This window comes from Stegodyphus dumicola, chromosome 3 (genome assembly GCF_044657685.1).
Source record: "Stegodyphus dumicola isolate Sdum_Otavi_A_Nest chromosome 3, ASM4465768v1".
Taxonomy (NCBI): Eukaryota; Metazoa; Arthropoda; class Arachnida; order Araneae; family Eresidae; genus Stegodyphus; species Stegodyphus dumicola.
This window is the reverse complement of record NC_140770.1, coordinates 104,157,004-104,172,515: the sequence shown is the minus strand read 5'-3', so window position 1 is coordinate 104,172,515 and position 15,512 is coordinate 104,157,004.

Genomic DNA, 15,512 nt, shown 5'->3' with positions numbered 1-15,512 from the left:
ATTTTACATCGGTTTTTTAAAAGACAAATTTATTTGCTTAATATTATTCTGTGATGATTAAAAGCATGAAATGCATGATATTAAATTACTAGTTAATCCCTTCTCTACATAAAGCTATTTTGTAGAGTATTAAACCTGAAATTTCTTGCAAATTAACATTTCTGAAGATGTGTCCATTTCCTCTCCAAATACCTCTGTGTATTTTTCTTATAGCTTACTTTAATTTTGTTTCTCTCCTCCCGGACAGTATAGTCGTTCGGGAAGCCGACTGCGATACCGAAGGGCCTGGGTTCGAATCCCAGAGCAGGCATGGATGTAATTTGTCTGTCCCCTCATAGGAGGTAATGGTGGCCACATATTAGATGCCTTCATAACAACATGACCACCATTTCTGGCCTTAGTAGTTATGAAAACCTAAAAATAACTAGTTCCCGTCATTTCACTTGTACTTTCCAAATATTACTTTGAAAACAATACAGATAATAATAGTTCTCGTAATTTTAAACTCTTATGTTTTATGACCTATTTCGTGTTTACAGACTGGTGAGAAAACTGTTTTTGTTTTTCCAGTTATCAGTTTTAGACATACATAAGAAATCGATATACAAATGTATTACATGATCCGTCTTTGAAAACAATATCTATACATTTTCAAAGCTACTTTCGCATATTTCGGGTCTTGGCAAAATAATGTCTTCTGCCACCTGCAAGAAATATTTATTGATAGTTCCGGAATAAAAGATCCTGTAAAAATTATGCTCTTGTGTTCTAGAATAAGCGTCTACTTTCAACAAGCAAAATAATTCTCTATGTGGCTATAATTCAGTTTGAAATAATATACCAAATATACTTACTAAAACTTGAGTTTTCAGTTTTGTGCAGATCATTTTAAAATATAGTTTCATGCCCTCTTTAAATTCTCCAGAATTTAATCTTAAACTCTTGAGCCAATTCATAAAATTTCATAAAATAAATTCATGTATAAAATTGAAGTTTCTATACCAAGATAAGATTGTCATTTTTTTAATCTTATAATTTCAATATTTTCTATTATTTAAGCATCTCCTTTTAGTTTGCTGAAAATGAATAGCAGTATTATCATGGCGTTAGTTCGTAATCCGGAGTTTTTCTCGATTACAACTTGATTTATCCTATTTGGTGGATTACATCTTTCAAATTTCCTCCGCATGCATTTAACATCTCAGTTTAGCTATTTAATATATATGATGTTTCGAAAAGAATCACCCAGTCTCAAATGCATATATTATGAAAAATATTATACAAAAAATGTGTGGTTAAATTTGTGAATATTACTTTTATGACAAGTATTATTTATTTTACATGAATAATTATAAAGTTCCTTTGCAAACTAAATTAAAGGTGCTCAGTTCAGTGTACTACATGCAAAATTCTATCATATGCACACCAGATTTTCGTCCTATACCGGGTGTATCAGTACAGCGGTGACAAACGTTCAGGAGTGGTAGAGTACGCCTAGACGAATGAAAATTACATAGCAATTCATGGTCGCAAACGTTTTCCTGGCGCGGAAGTGACGACACAAAACGCAAAAAGAGAAGAACACAGTCAGAAAAACTTGTTTTATTATGTTTAGTACAGCAGAAATCTGCAAATAAGAACAAGCAACGATTGTGATTAAAGAAGGAGTTCGAAATTATGACCTCGGACCGTGTTGCAGACCTCACTTGTCTGGCGCAGGGAAGATTTGAATCACGAATAGAATATTGCATGGAAGATGCATGACGCACGGTTCCTGCTTCACGACCCATGTCGTAATTTCGAACTCCTTCTCTCTACTGTAGAACGGTGTTTGAGACACCAAGGTGCCTGAGCCAAGGCTCTACATGTTGAGAACCAAATTACATATACAATAACCAAAAAATAAATCGAATAGTTTATATATAAATATATATAAATAATTTTGTAAAGTTCAGATGGGAATACTCATTAGCGCATTAATAACAATGGAATTCCTGTCTAAATTAGTGCGAGCAGAAAAGTCAACGAACTGGTGACTGTGACAATAACGAGGTAGTGCAAACATGGGCAAATTGAATCCATTAAGAATGATCAAATACAGAATTTCAAATAATAAGACATGAACCTGGAATAATTATATACATATACTTATAACATACATAAAAGTGAGAATGCAGACAGAAAATTCGAAGAGTAGCAGATAAGAGGAATGAAAATAAATACATAAATAAGCACATCTCAAATTATTAGAGTTGCATATTTACATGATCCATACTTCATATTACTATTATTTATTACCTATTTACATAAATATTTTCCAAATTGTTAGTCGTAATCACAGATTTTAATACTGGGATTATTAATACATAGCTGCTTCCAATCGAGAAATCGAAATTAGAAAAAAAAATGGTATGTTCCGATGGGGAAATAAAATCCCATTTTATGTCAAGACCGATATTTGAATAATGCTATATGTGAATTTAGTATATGTCCTAAGTCGCGCTTTCGAGGCCTGAAAAACGAGTTAAATTTCGTCAATCGCTCTAGTCGAACGGGAGATTAAACACTGTTCCATGTTACTTCTGTTCTGTAATGTAACTTGTTTCACGTTATGTCTATGAACAATACTGAGTGTATGCAAAATATACTGCATTTAATAAAAGATGCTTTTAAAGCAATAAATTACTGCCTTTGATATTGACTTATTGTCTTACTCGTTATTGACTCGTAATATCCGATTCTGGTATTAAGTAAACGTCGAGGTCATTATTATTGTTTACTATGTGAAAATTTTTTTCTTTGGGTAATACTTATATCATTAGAAACTTCAGTCTGTGTTCATTAGCTGATATTATGATGGTGGGTTTTTGTCTAGCAAAAGACTCTAGTAGTGTTGTTGCACATTTTTTCGAAGTGATGTTTGAAAGAGAAGATTCCGATTCCGGTATTATCAAGCAATAGGCCCACCAGCGGCCGAGCGGTAAAGTCGCTGAACACTGGTAGTTCAGTCCGAGGACCGAATCCCTCGAGCGGGCTGGCTGCATGGGCGTTTTTGTGGTTTCCCCATGTGTAACGTGTATACGAGTCAGTTTCCCTTAGAAAGTCCTCCACGAAGGCATTCCCCCCTTAGGCAGATAGCCCTAGTGTGCTTTGCCATAATTAAATACACCACCAATTATCAAGTAATATCCGAGGTTATTACTATTTTTCAATATGTGGAAAATTTTGTTTTATTTGGGTAATACTTATGACATTAGAAACTTCAGCCTGTGTTCATTAGCTGATATTATGATAGTGGTTTTTTGTCTAGCAAAAGACGCTAGTAGTGTTGTTGCACATTTCGATTACTGAAAGAGGAAAAATTGAGAACTAGAAAGGAGTATATCAGATATATCCTTTATACGGGTCTTTGTAGGAAGTATGATCTGATATAATGCTGAACAGTCTTTCGGACATTAGTGCCCACTGCATGCGCAAATAAAAATTCCGGGGGCCACTAATATAATTTTTAAAAGCTGCGGATTATTTACAAACATTGAGTATAATATGTTTATATTCATTTATACATTAATAGTTTAAATTTATTTGACGGTAAAACAAAAAATGTAATAAATAATAGTAATATGAATTAAAGATTAGAGCCATACTATCTGCAATTGGTTTAAAAGTATTTTATTGTTTATGGCTCCAATGATATCATCGCAACACGTAAAAGGGTTTCTGTGTGATGCTGAGAGTTGTTTTTAATAGCTGTTAAATTTGAGAATGTTGTTTTCACGTAAGTGGGTCATTATATATAATTATAGTAAAAAAATTAAGGCTTTTTTTCAAGTCAATATTTGACATTCGCTTTTTACCAAAAGCCTAAAAATTATTTCTTGAAGATTAGTTCTATTGAAGTTTGCGACTATCATCCGACGATAGTTTGATTAAACTTTCTTTTTATTTCCCATTTAAATTGCTTTCCTCAATATTTAAAAAACATGGATTTACTATGCACATAATTCATTTCTGGGAACCCCGTTTTTGCATAATAATATTCAAATGGTTCTTTACGTGATTGCAGGTGCTCTTGAAGAAGATCTGTTATCTGTTTGGTTAACACCTTTTCTTTCAGGTATTCTTACAGCTTTCGGAATACTTGCATATCTTCGTAGATTAGTAGCGTTTTCTAGGTAATATTTCCTTCTGAAACACACCCATTTTACTTCACAAAATAAAAACATCTGAAAGTTGTCCTTGAATAGATGGGTTCAGTTTATTTCACAAAGAAGAAATGTCTGCAAAAAGCAAGCTTTGATACCCAGTCATGATCAGAGAAGACATTTTGGTCTTGTAGATCTGTTGAAAGAATAATTTTACTTCTTGTCTCATGTTAAAAAATTATGTTAAAACTTTAACACTGGACAGGCAACTCAACGCCCATCATCACAAAGAAGTTTTTTTTGTGAGTCCAATGAATCACAGTGATTGAAATAATCGAGAGTTGAGAGTTCTGTGAAAAACTTTCATTTATAATTTTAATTATATCAGACAGCAATTTATGTAACGTTGGAGATAATCTTCTCTCGGCAAGTTGTTCATGGTGTAAGATACCATGAGTTAAAATTATATCTAGTTCAAAATCTTTTATTTTATCACCAACTACAGTCGATGCTCAATCATAGTTCGAGAATCGTCTGTATATATTTCTACACACCTATCATTCAATTCCATATTTCAGAAAATAATCATGCAATAAATTGGAACTTTTAGATTTAGGCATTCTACCTACTGAAAGGAACTACCATATTCTTTTCTTAGACATATTTAGAAATTAAATCTTACAAATCAATGTTTGATATTTCGATTTGATATTTCGGCTGATTCATCAAACTAAATTGTGCGCACAACCGCTATAGTGGTTAGCATCGCTGATTGCCGTGCCGAAGGACGCGGCTTCGAATCGCGGAGATTGCATGGATGTTTGTAAATGTACAGCGACGATGCAGCATGGCGGCACTCTAAATATGTGACGAGCCGAAAGTACTCTCGAGATGTTGGGAGTAGGGGAAGAGCGATGGGAGACCCTCGGACCTGTCCCCACGGGATGCTCTCCATCAAAATTGGGGAGGGCGGAACTGATCTAAATCGTGATTAAGGCTGTTGCCAACGGCAGGCGTATTCTAGCGCTTCTTGCCACTTTCGTGGGCTTGGTCTGACTACGTCAGACAAGTGAGCATAAGCAACAACAGCAGCTGAATTGTATAAGAGCATTGCACTTTTGACCATCACAATCACTTCAACATCTTTAGCCAATTACTTAGTTCTACTCTCATGTTTTGGGCGGCTTGATTTCCTATAACCTGCTCTTAAACTTCTAATAAGTAAGAAATTAGTTTCTCTTTAACTTTATAAGGCTTTTTTTGGTTCGCTTTTAGAAATGCCATTCAAAAGAGGCTTTGCTGACTTACCACTTTAGCAGAGTTGTCAGAATTTTATCAGAAATGTCAGTTTTATTGACGAATTTATTTCGTTTTGTAAATTATCACGCAATCTTTGAAGATACTTGACTGGCTTATTAGTTAAAGCTAATATTTAAATAGCAAATGTCTGGCAAGTTTCGATGGTTTCTTGATGGCACTTGATAAACTCACAGAGCATGCGAGACAAACCGGTCAACAGGTTTTTTTTTTTCATGATTGCTGCTCGAAAAAAACCTAACGTCTCTACCAGTTGAAAAGAAAGAATTATTTTCCTTACTGTATGTTCTATGCAGACGAGGAAATCCCGGAAATGATGAATCCTCGAAACTAAGTATGGACTTCAGCCAAGTCGAATATGATACATTTGAATAGTTGGTTCCATGAAGCTACCCCTCACGTCATAAAAGCAGTATATGCTGTCTCATATATTGTTTGAATATCAATAACAGTTTATAGTAATATTTGTATAACTTCAGTGATATAATTAATGAAAATAAAATTATTTAATTTATCTATAATTCACAAAGCCCAACAAATATTTCTTTATAAAGACTTAACATTTTTATCTTTCATCTCTAGTTAGTATCATTACAGCAGGCTGAGAAACGCTCGCTGAAGATCTACATGGAAAATACTAGACACAAACGAAGTGTGAAAAGGAAAACAAAATACTTGAAGATTTAAAAAAAATTGGATTTGATCTTTTTTCCTAAGCCATTTTAAAACTATTTGTCACCAAGTTAACGCAGACACAAAGTTATTAATGACGAAAAGAACTGTGAAAGCTCATTTGCCGGAAGCTATAATTTTAACCTTTTTCATGTTTTTTCCTGAACTCATAGATTTTTTTGAACTCCAATGAGTTATTTTCGTGTTTTCTACCATTAACCATATTCGTTGGCTCATTTATTGTAAAGAAAGAAGTAGAGGGCGCTGCTTGGCAGTAGCGCAATGCATGTAAGTACAAACGAAATATCGTTTGATTAGGCAACATGATTTCTGTGAAGGTTGTCCGCCTAACAATAGGACAGTTGTAAATATAACTAATAATAAATAGCATTAGAAAAACTGAACCATCGGATGCTTTGCGAAGGTTCTTCGGGCCGCCATGGATAAATGTACGTTCGTCACAATGGTGCATCTTACGGAAATGTTTGGATTTGTTAAAGTGAACTTCACGAGGAAGTATGTGTCCAGACCATGCTTTAAGTAAGAGCATGATTATTATTAAACTTTGAACGTGTTTGATTTGAATTTTGATAATTTGCAGTCTTAAGTGCATTTGTGTATTAACGCGAAATAATGGCAGAACTAGATAGATTAAAACGAAGGAGAACCGCATTGAGAACGGTAGTATCTAAACTACTAAAGAAAGTCTAGGATAGCATAGCAAAGAAAGATACAGATGAATTATGCGAAGTGCATGAATTATTAATAGAAAAGAAACGTAATTTGAAAGAATTAGACGAGGCAATTCATTCCGTAATTGAGATAGATTCTCTAGAAGCGGATGTAGTTAGTTCTGAGGAATATCAGGAAAAATATTCTCGAGCTATTAAACGAATTAATCGAATGTTGGAAGAGGATAAAATAAGTATTAAAGATCCTGAACAAAACTTGGTTAGACTGCAAAATGTACAAAGTACGGTAAAACTTCCAAAACTAGTTTTAGAAACATATTCAGGTGATCCTGAAAAATTTACGGAGTTTTGGAACAGTTACGAAAGCACTATAGACAAAAACGAAAGTCTTAGTAAGATAGAAAAATTCGCATACTTGAAAACATTACTTACAGGTGCCGCGAGTAATGTAGTATCTTCATTAGAATTAAATGCAAAAAATTACGATGCGAGTATAAAAACTTTGAAGGATAGATTCGGGAAAAAAGAAATAATTAGTCAATTCATGAACAAACTGCTAAATTTAGAACCAGTAAGGAATTCAAATAATATTAAAGCTTTACGTAGGTTATATGATGAAATCGAAATTGCAGTTCGGAATTTAGAAGCGCAAGGAGTTACGAAAGGTTCATTTGGTCAGTTATTAATACCTGTGTTGTTAAAAGCTATTCCAGAAGAATTCGTTCTGGAATTTAATCGACGGAAAAACAAACCCAAATGAAGAAATTAATGTATCTGGCTTGTTGGACTTCATAAAGCGGGAAACTGAATGTCGTGAAACGTCGAGTTTATTGACGCGAGATAAAAGAAATACCTTGCCTCCACGTTTCGAATATGCTAAGTCTGATTATAAAAAAATACACAGAAATGTACCTACGGCTGCCAGTTTCAATGCTGTTGATAATCGTGCATGCATCTTCTGCGAAAAGTCCCATAATTCATTTTCTTGTGATAAAAGCATTAAAGAAAAATTGTGTAAGTTACGTACTGAAAATAGATGCTTTATTTGTTTTCGAAAATATCACATTTGGAAATCGTGCAGAAATAAAACTAATTGCTTAAAATGCGGGTTTAAGTCGCATCATGAGTCACTTTGTACGAGTAGTTCAAATCGTAACAAAGCGCGAATGGCATAAAAGAATTGTGCGAAAGCTCGCGAGACAATTCAGTAGATGAAACACAAAAATCCCCAAAAGAACACACGCTTTCTGTTGTTCCTTGTGATAAATCATTGAATAAAAATGCTTTATTGCAAACCTGTTCAGTGTTAGTTCATTGTGACGGAAAGTCAGAGTTAACTAATTTAATTTTCGATTGTGGAATGAAATACGCAGTACCTAAAATATATAAGGTTGTCGAATTCTGTGTTTCGGATGCGAAGCAAAAGAACAAAATAAAAATCAGCTGTCTCGTCACTGACGCCATAACGGCTGCGCATATGACCACGCCGTCAAAACAAACACTAAAAATGAAGAATGAGTGCGGATTGCGAATCGCTTGTTTATGTAAAAGAAGCGTTGGAATAGGTGTGGATTATTACTGGAAGATGGTAAGGGAGGAAAAGATTAAATTAGGAAGGAAATTTATGCGATTTCTACTATGTTTGGATGGGTCCCAGTTGGCCTTCAAGATAAAGAGAGCGAAATAGTATCTCAAAACACGGCAATAGTAAACATTTCTTCTTGCGTAACTGATTCATTACGATCGTTATGGACTTTAGATTTGATGGGCCTTACCGATGACTCAGCGATTTCTAACGAGGCGAGAGAAATGATTCGGAGCTTTGAAAAGGAAATACGGGTAGAAGGTAATAGATACTATGTCAGTTTATTATGGAAATCGGAAGCAGGGCAATTATAAAATAATTTCGGAGTAGCATTAAGACGATTTGAAAGTCTTAAAAATAGACTTATTAGAAATCCTGAGATTTATCAGCAGTATAAATCCGTAATTGAAGAGCAAATGAAGGAGGGTATAGTTGAGAAGTGTTCACAGGAAATAACGGAGGCATCGTATTTCATGCCGCACAGGGAAATAATAAAACCTAAGGAAACCACAAGTTGTAGGATTGTTTACGTCGCGAGCTCTTCTAGAGCTAAAGGTGTAAAGTCTTTAAATGATTTTTTAGACATTGGACCTAGTTTGATCCCCGTGGTTTTGGACATAATTTTAAAATTTCGGAAATATGAAATTGCTTTCAGAGGAGATTTAGCTAAGGCCTATTTAATGATAGGAATCTTAGAAAAGGATAGGGAATATTTAAAATTTCTTTGGTTCGAGAGTAGTGAGAAAAATATAAAGTTTTAAGGTTTAAACGTCTTCGATTCGGACTTTGCTGTAGTCCAGCAATTTTAGCGATGACAATAAAATTCCACATTAAAAAATATAAAAGCACAAATCCAGAAAGTTATGAAATGTTAGATTCCTCGTTATATGTAGATGATTTATACTACGGTGTAGACACTGTTGAAGATGCATGTCGATTATCCTCAGACGCGGTTAAGATTTTTAAAGACGCCGAGATGAATTTCAGAATATTAAGGTCAAATTCCGAGGAACTTAATTCCTGGTGGATTGGAAAAAGTTATAACATAGAACTAGCTAAAGAGTCAAAATTTTTGGGCACGATCTGGAACTCTGAAGCAGATAAGATCAAGTTGAATTGCGAATTTTTAGGAAATTTATCCCATGACAGTGCTGAGGCCACAAAAAGGACTATTCTCCAAAGGGTGGCCAAAGTTTACGATCCAATTGATGTGTTTCAACCCTTTGTGATGAAAATGAAAATTCTGTTACAAAAAATTTGGACATTAGGTGTGGACTGGTATGATACCCTTCCATTAGAAATAATTAAGGACTGAAGTCGCTGGCAAGCTGAATTAAAGATGTTGGAGGATTTTTCTCTTCCCAGAAAATATTTTGGTAGTAGTGAAAAATCTCATGTTAGCCTTCATGTTTTTGCTGACGCTAGCCCCAAAGCGTACGGCGCAGTAGCATACTTTAGATACCTTGATTCAAAAAATATTATTTGCATCAGTTTCATTACCGCGAAGAGTCGCGTAGCTCCACATAAGACTATGACTCTACCTCGTTTGGAGTTGATGGCTGCTTTAGTAGCCGCCAAATTGTCTATGCATTTGACAAAGCTGTTTCCTGAACTGTGTCATCAAATGTTTCTTTGGAGTGATAGCCAAATAACTATCTACTGGATAAAGGGATGTGCATGAAACTGGAAACCCTTTGTATCAAACAGAGTTTCTGATATTCAGTCACTCACGGATCCTGAATGCTGGTTTCACTGCAGTGGGAGTGAAAACCCTGCTGACCTTTTATCTCGAGGAGAAAATGCCTGTAATCTTGTGAGAAGTTCCCTTTGGTTACAGGGACCTAGCTGGCTTTCTCAACCTGAAAGTGTTTGGCCAGTAAATCAACAGACCGACATCGACGAGGACGAAGCAAGGATGAAGCAAGGATGCAAACATCTCTTCATGTTTCTGTTCAAGACGTAGAATTTTCGGCATTACTAGAGTTAACGCGATGCAGCAGGCTGCTGAAGGTGTATCGAATTGCGGCTTATGTTATGCGGTTTACGAACAATATAAAACGAAATTCAGTGAAAGTCAAAGGTCCATTAAGCTCTGTTGAGATTTCGAGAGCTGAATTCTATTGGGTAAACGTTACACAGCGAAAATACTTTGCGAAAGAGATTCTAGATCTATCAAGTGGAAAATGCTTAGAAAAGACATCGTCGATTTATTCACTTAACCCAGAATTGGATACCCATGGTCTTTTACGTTTAAAGGGCAGACTTCAATTCTCAGACTTTGCTTTCGAAGAAAAACACCCATGGCTGTTACCTTATAAAGATAGATACAGTGAACTAGTAATTTTTGAGTCTCATAACAAATTGTTTCAAGCTGGAGTCGAAGCTACCTTAGCCGATATTAGAGAAAAGTTTTGGATCATAAAAGGACGCCAATTCGTCAAGTCCACGTTAAGTAAGTGCTTTTTGTGTAAACGATACAAGGTGCGTGCCGGTACACAGAAAACCGCTCCTTTACCACCTGATCGTGTTCTTCAATCATCTCCATTTTCTGTAACAGGGCTGGATTATGCTGGTCCCTTCTTTACAAAGGACAGCAAGAATAAACATTATCTGCTTCTGTTTACATGTGCTACAACTCGAGCTTTACATCTAGAACTTGTCCCTTCTATGAGCGTGGAGAATTTCATGCTTGCGTTTCGCAGGTTTATTTCTCGTCGTGGATTATGCTCAACGTTATATTCAGACAATGCCAAGACATTCAAATGTGCTGATCTCGAGTTGCGAAAAATTTGGAAGTGTATTCAACATCCATCTGTACAAAATTTGTTTTCTTCCCACGATATAACATGGAAGTTTATTGTGGAAAAGGGAGCATGGTGGGGAGGGTTCTGGGAAAGGCATTTTAGAACCATCAAAACTTGTTTAAGGAAAATAGTTGGACGTTCTAGTCTCTCTTTGAATGAGCTAGAAACAGCCTTCGTAGAAATCGAAGCCATAATTAATTCAAGTCCCATAACGTATGTCTACAATGACCCTTCAGAACCCTCACCGCTAACTCCTGCTCATTTTTTAATTGGTAAACGTTTACTTTCTCATCCAGTTACAAGAGTGTGCAGAGAAGACTTCATTGGGTCTAGACATTCCTTGATCAAAATGTATAAACATCAACAAACCTTGTTAAACCACTTTTGGAATAGGTGGAGGAAGGATTACTTGCTTTCTTTAAGATCTGTGAATTTATGTCCACCTACTAAAGTGTCTGGTAAGTTTAATGTTAATGACGTAGTTCTTGTACATGACGACCGTTTACCTAGGAATTTGTGGACACTAGGTAAGATAATAGAAACTTATCCTGGCAGAGATGGTCAGGTTCGTTCTTGTCTCATTAAAACTCAAACAGGTAATCTAAAGAGACCAGTGCAACTGCTGTACAACCTTGAAGTGTATAATTAGTAGTAAAGACTTAGTGTAATAATCTAATTTGTTGTTTGCACATATGTCATCTTCTGAATATCTTTATTGATTGTTGCTAAATGTAGTTTAGTTTATATAATTCTTGCGAATTTTGATTTAGCATAATGTTTCTTATTTAGTAATTACTTTATAAGTTGATTTAACGTGTTTAAACATTACTTAATTGTTATTTGTAATTTGATGTAGTTTATAGAGTATTCAAATGTTGTGTTTGATTTAGAAATACTGGTTTATTTTGTATTCGGTTTGTGTGAAATTGAGGTGACAGGAACCTTGAGGTTTGAGTTCACGGGTGAGGAGTGTTGTAAAGAAAGAAGTAGAGGGCGCTGCTTGGCAGTAGTGCAATGCATGTAAGTACAAACGAAATATCGTTTGATTAGGCAACATGATTTCTGTGAAGGTTGTCCGCCTAACAATAGGACATTTGTAAATATGTAAATATAACGAATAATAAATAGCATTAGAAAAACTGAACCATCGGATGCTTTGTGACAAACCGTTACAATCGTTACTTTCCGGAAAAACCGTTACAATCGTTACTTTCCGGACAAACCCTGTATTTCATTCATTGGCTTTCCTATATTCATATACATGTGCTAAGATCATAGACATTGAAAACTAACACTGGGTCATTGATCCCCGCAAGTCAAGATGAACAGGATGATTGAAGAGAGGCTAACGGTGCTGTTGAATTTCACTGTCACTGATGAATGAAGGTGTATCGTCATGGATGGCAAAGCCATTCCTCTTTAATTTTATAACGGTTCAAATGCACACACTCGTATCTATAAAATGTAGGGAAAGGATAAGTATCACAAACTATTCGTAATAAGGGTTCTTCCCACTGTTTGTTTGTATGAGGCCTTGTGATTGTTCTGACAGCCATTCAGTAATAAATAATTCAATAAAATGCTGAAGGATATCTACAGCTGTTAATTTGCTTTCCTGTGATGTATGCATATTTTTAAGGAAGGGCAGTTCTTCCCCTACCTTTTGGCTCTCACCAAGCCTTTTAAATGAAAATTCAATTTGTTGCGACATGGAGGTAAGCTCTTAATCACCACTTAACGTTTCGAAGCCGGTACATAATACTGTTACGAATTTTGCATGTATGTAAATAATTTTGGTGAAATTGTAGTACCTTTTGTTTATATCATGAAAAGTCTGAAGAGATGTAGCTTTGCCGGAAAACTACGATTACAGAGGAAGTCCAATAACATTGAAGTAAATGGCTATCTCTCTAAATTGGCGAGATATCGCCAAGTTGGGAATAATTTTGGTGACTAATTATTGCCGACAAATTTAGCTACCATTTGAGTCCGCTCCCTGTATAACTGTGATTGAATTGTTGGCTGTATGTTACTGTAACTGTATCGGACTATTATATGTAACTTTAATCGTATATGCCTTCCAGAAATTTCGAGAAATGGAAGGTACTAGAGATTTTTCAGTGGCCGTGGGAAATCTATGTAATCCCGGAGAGAGCATCAGCTCTCAGTTCTTCAAACCATCGTTAAGTTCGGAGTATTGAGAGATTTCCTTGAGAGTTTCTTGGGTGATATTGAGAACAAAGTGTACAAATATTTTTGTGGAATGTTCCAGAACTGTAAAGTGCTTCTTTTGATAAATTAAATTTTATCATGTTATTATATGTTCTGTTTGCCGTCAATCCATTACCAACCCGTCCGCACGCAGCAGTACCTATATTCATACGTTTTCTGTCTATTAATCTCTAGTAAAAAATATTTTTATACTGCTATATAAAATACTGCGGTATTGAATGTGGTTAGCCGTGAATTTGCACTGGGTTAGAATCGGTATTTGATTATGGGAAATGTTTTAGGACTATGTATGTGAGAAGCGTTAAATTTCTAAAATTTTTTTTAAATTAGGCATGGAAATATGTTCATAACAGCCAATCCAACCACCAATCATAACTGCTGTTTGAGGTAAAACTGTATGGCTTATTAAAAAAGGTCTCTGCAGCGTGTTATTTTATTTTTGTTTCTAAGAGGGTTTCAAATAGCTTTCGTTAGCGTCTAACAGGGAACCAAAATTTAATACTCTGATGATATTATAAACATATTAAATTACCTGTGCGATATTTTATACAAAGATTTTCCATCTAACTAAGATATTTACATGGATATGTAAAACGAAATAAGTGAATTCGAATATTTACTTCCAATAGAGCCAACTAGGATAGGCATTTGTAGAAGGTTCTTCCGTGTAGATTTTCTTTACGAAAAGATCTATCTCACTTTTGGGTTACTCACGAAGAAGAAACAAAACTCCCATCAGTCATTATTAAATGAAGCAGAATCGAACCCACGGCATTAAATTAATAGTTAGTCATGTTCGCTAAATTAAAGTAATTTAGAAATAAATTAATTTAAATATGAAAATTAAATAAAAGTTTTCTCAAATTTCAAGCAAAACGTGAGGGAGATCCCCGGAGTGCTCTCCCCATCAAAATCGGGAGTGGAACTGAGTGAAGACGTACTATCATTTGTATGGTGCTCAAGGCTCTTGCCAGCAGGCGCAATCTTGCTCTCCTTGAATTTCGTGGGCTTGTTCTGATGCAGGCAAGTAAGATAAGTCACAACACAGCAGTTACACTAAAGCAAAGCTGGCGTCGTTCATTATCGTTATCATATCCTTAGCTGGATATATTCTTCCCAGTAAAGTGAAAATCTTTCATTGAGATTGACAGCGCCCTTTCAATTCTTATTTAAAATAGAGAAAGGATTTGACACAAAAGACCTAAATTCTGAAACGAATACTTTCAATAAATTCCTTCATTTTAGGACTCAGATCGATGTCACAAGAGCTTATTTTCCACGAATAACAAACAAAGACTCTTTAAAATTTATCAACCAAACAAAAGTCAGCTGGAACTAAACACGCGGAGCAGTAGTAATATGACTAACAGCAGATAAAATGTTTGGCTATGATAAGCATTAGGGCAGCGACATAACTGTAGGAAGTGTAAGCTTTCAATTTGCTGTGATTTTAATGAAATGGTGTCCATCATCGTCACCTGTAAATCATCGTGACCCGTACTATTCATTCTTTGCCAAGTCGCTTCCAGTGTTCAACAATAATGCGTAAGTAAATGTCTTCTTGTTCGTATATCTCAAAATAGGTGAGAATAACATCGGTCACTTAACTTTTCTGAATTTTCTCCAATATATTTCGCCATATATATGAAGTTACAAGACTGATACACAAACTAAAGGCTCAACGAAATTTTGTACAGGTATAAACTTCAAGTAGAAATGCGGCATACCTACAGTTATAGCCAAAACATATAACTTTTTATCATATTTCAAAACAATAGAACTGTGAATTTATGACTGGAGTGCATACCTAACGTATTCATTACCTTCAAACTTCTGGTTTCAGCGAGAAATATTCTAATAAATTTTTACTGGGTGACAACGCTTCTGTGTTTAGATGAAGAACAGGGGAAGTACAAAGAAACGTTTTAAAAGCACTAAGAGAGTAAGCTGAAATTTTGCGACGTTTCTGCACTTTTTCAGGGCATTTTTGAACTATATGGGGAGATGTCTGCCAATGTTCAAACTGTAATTTTAATCGGCGGTTTTAAATTATGTATTTTAATTA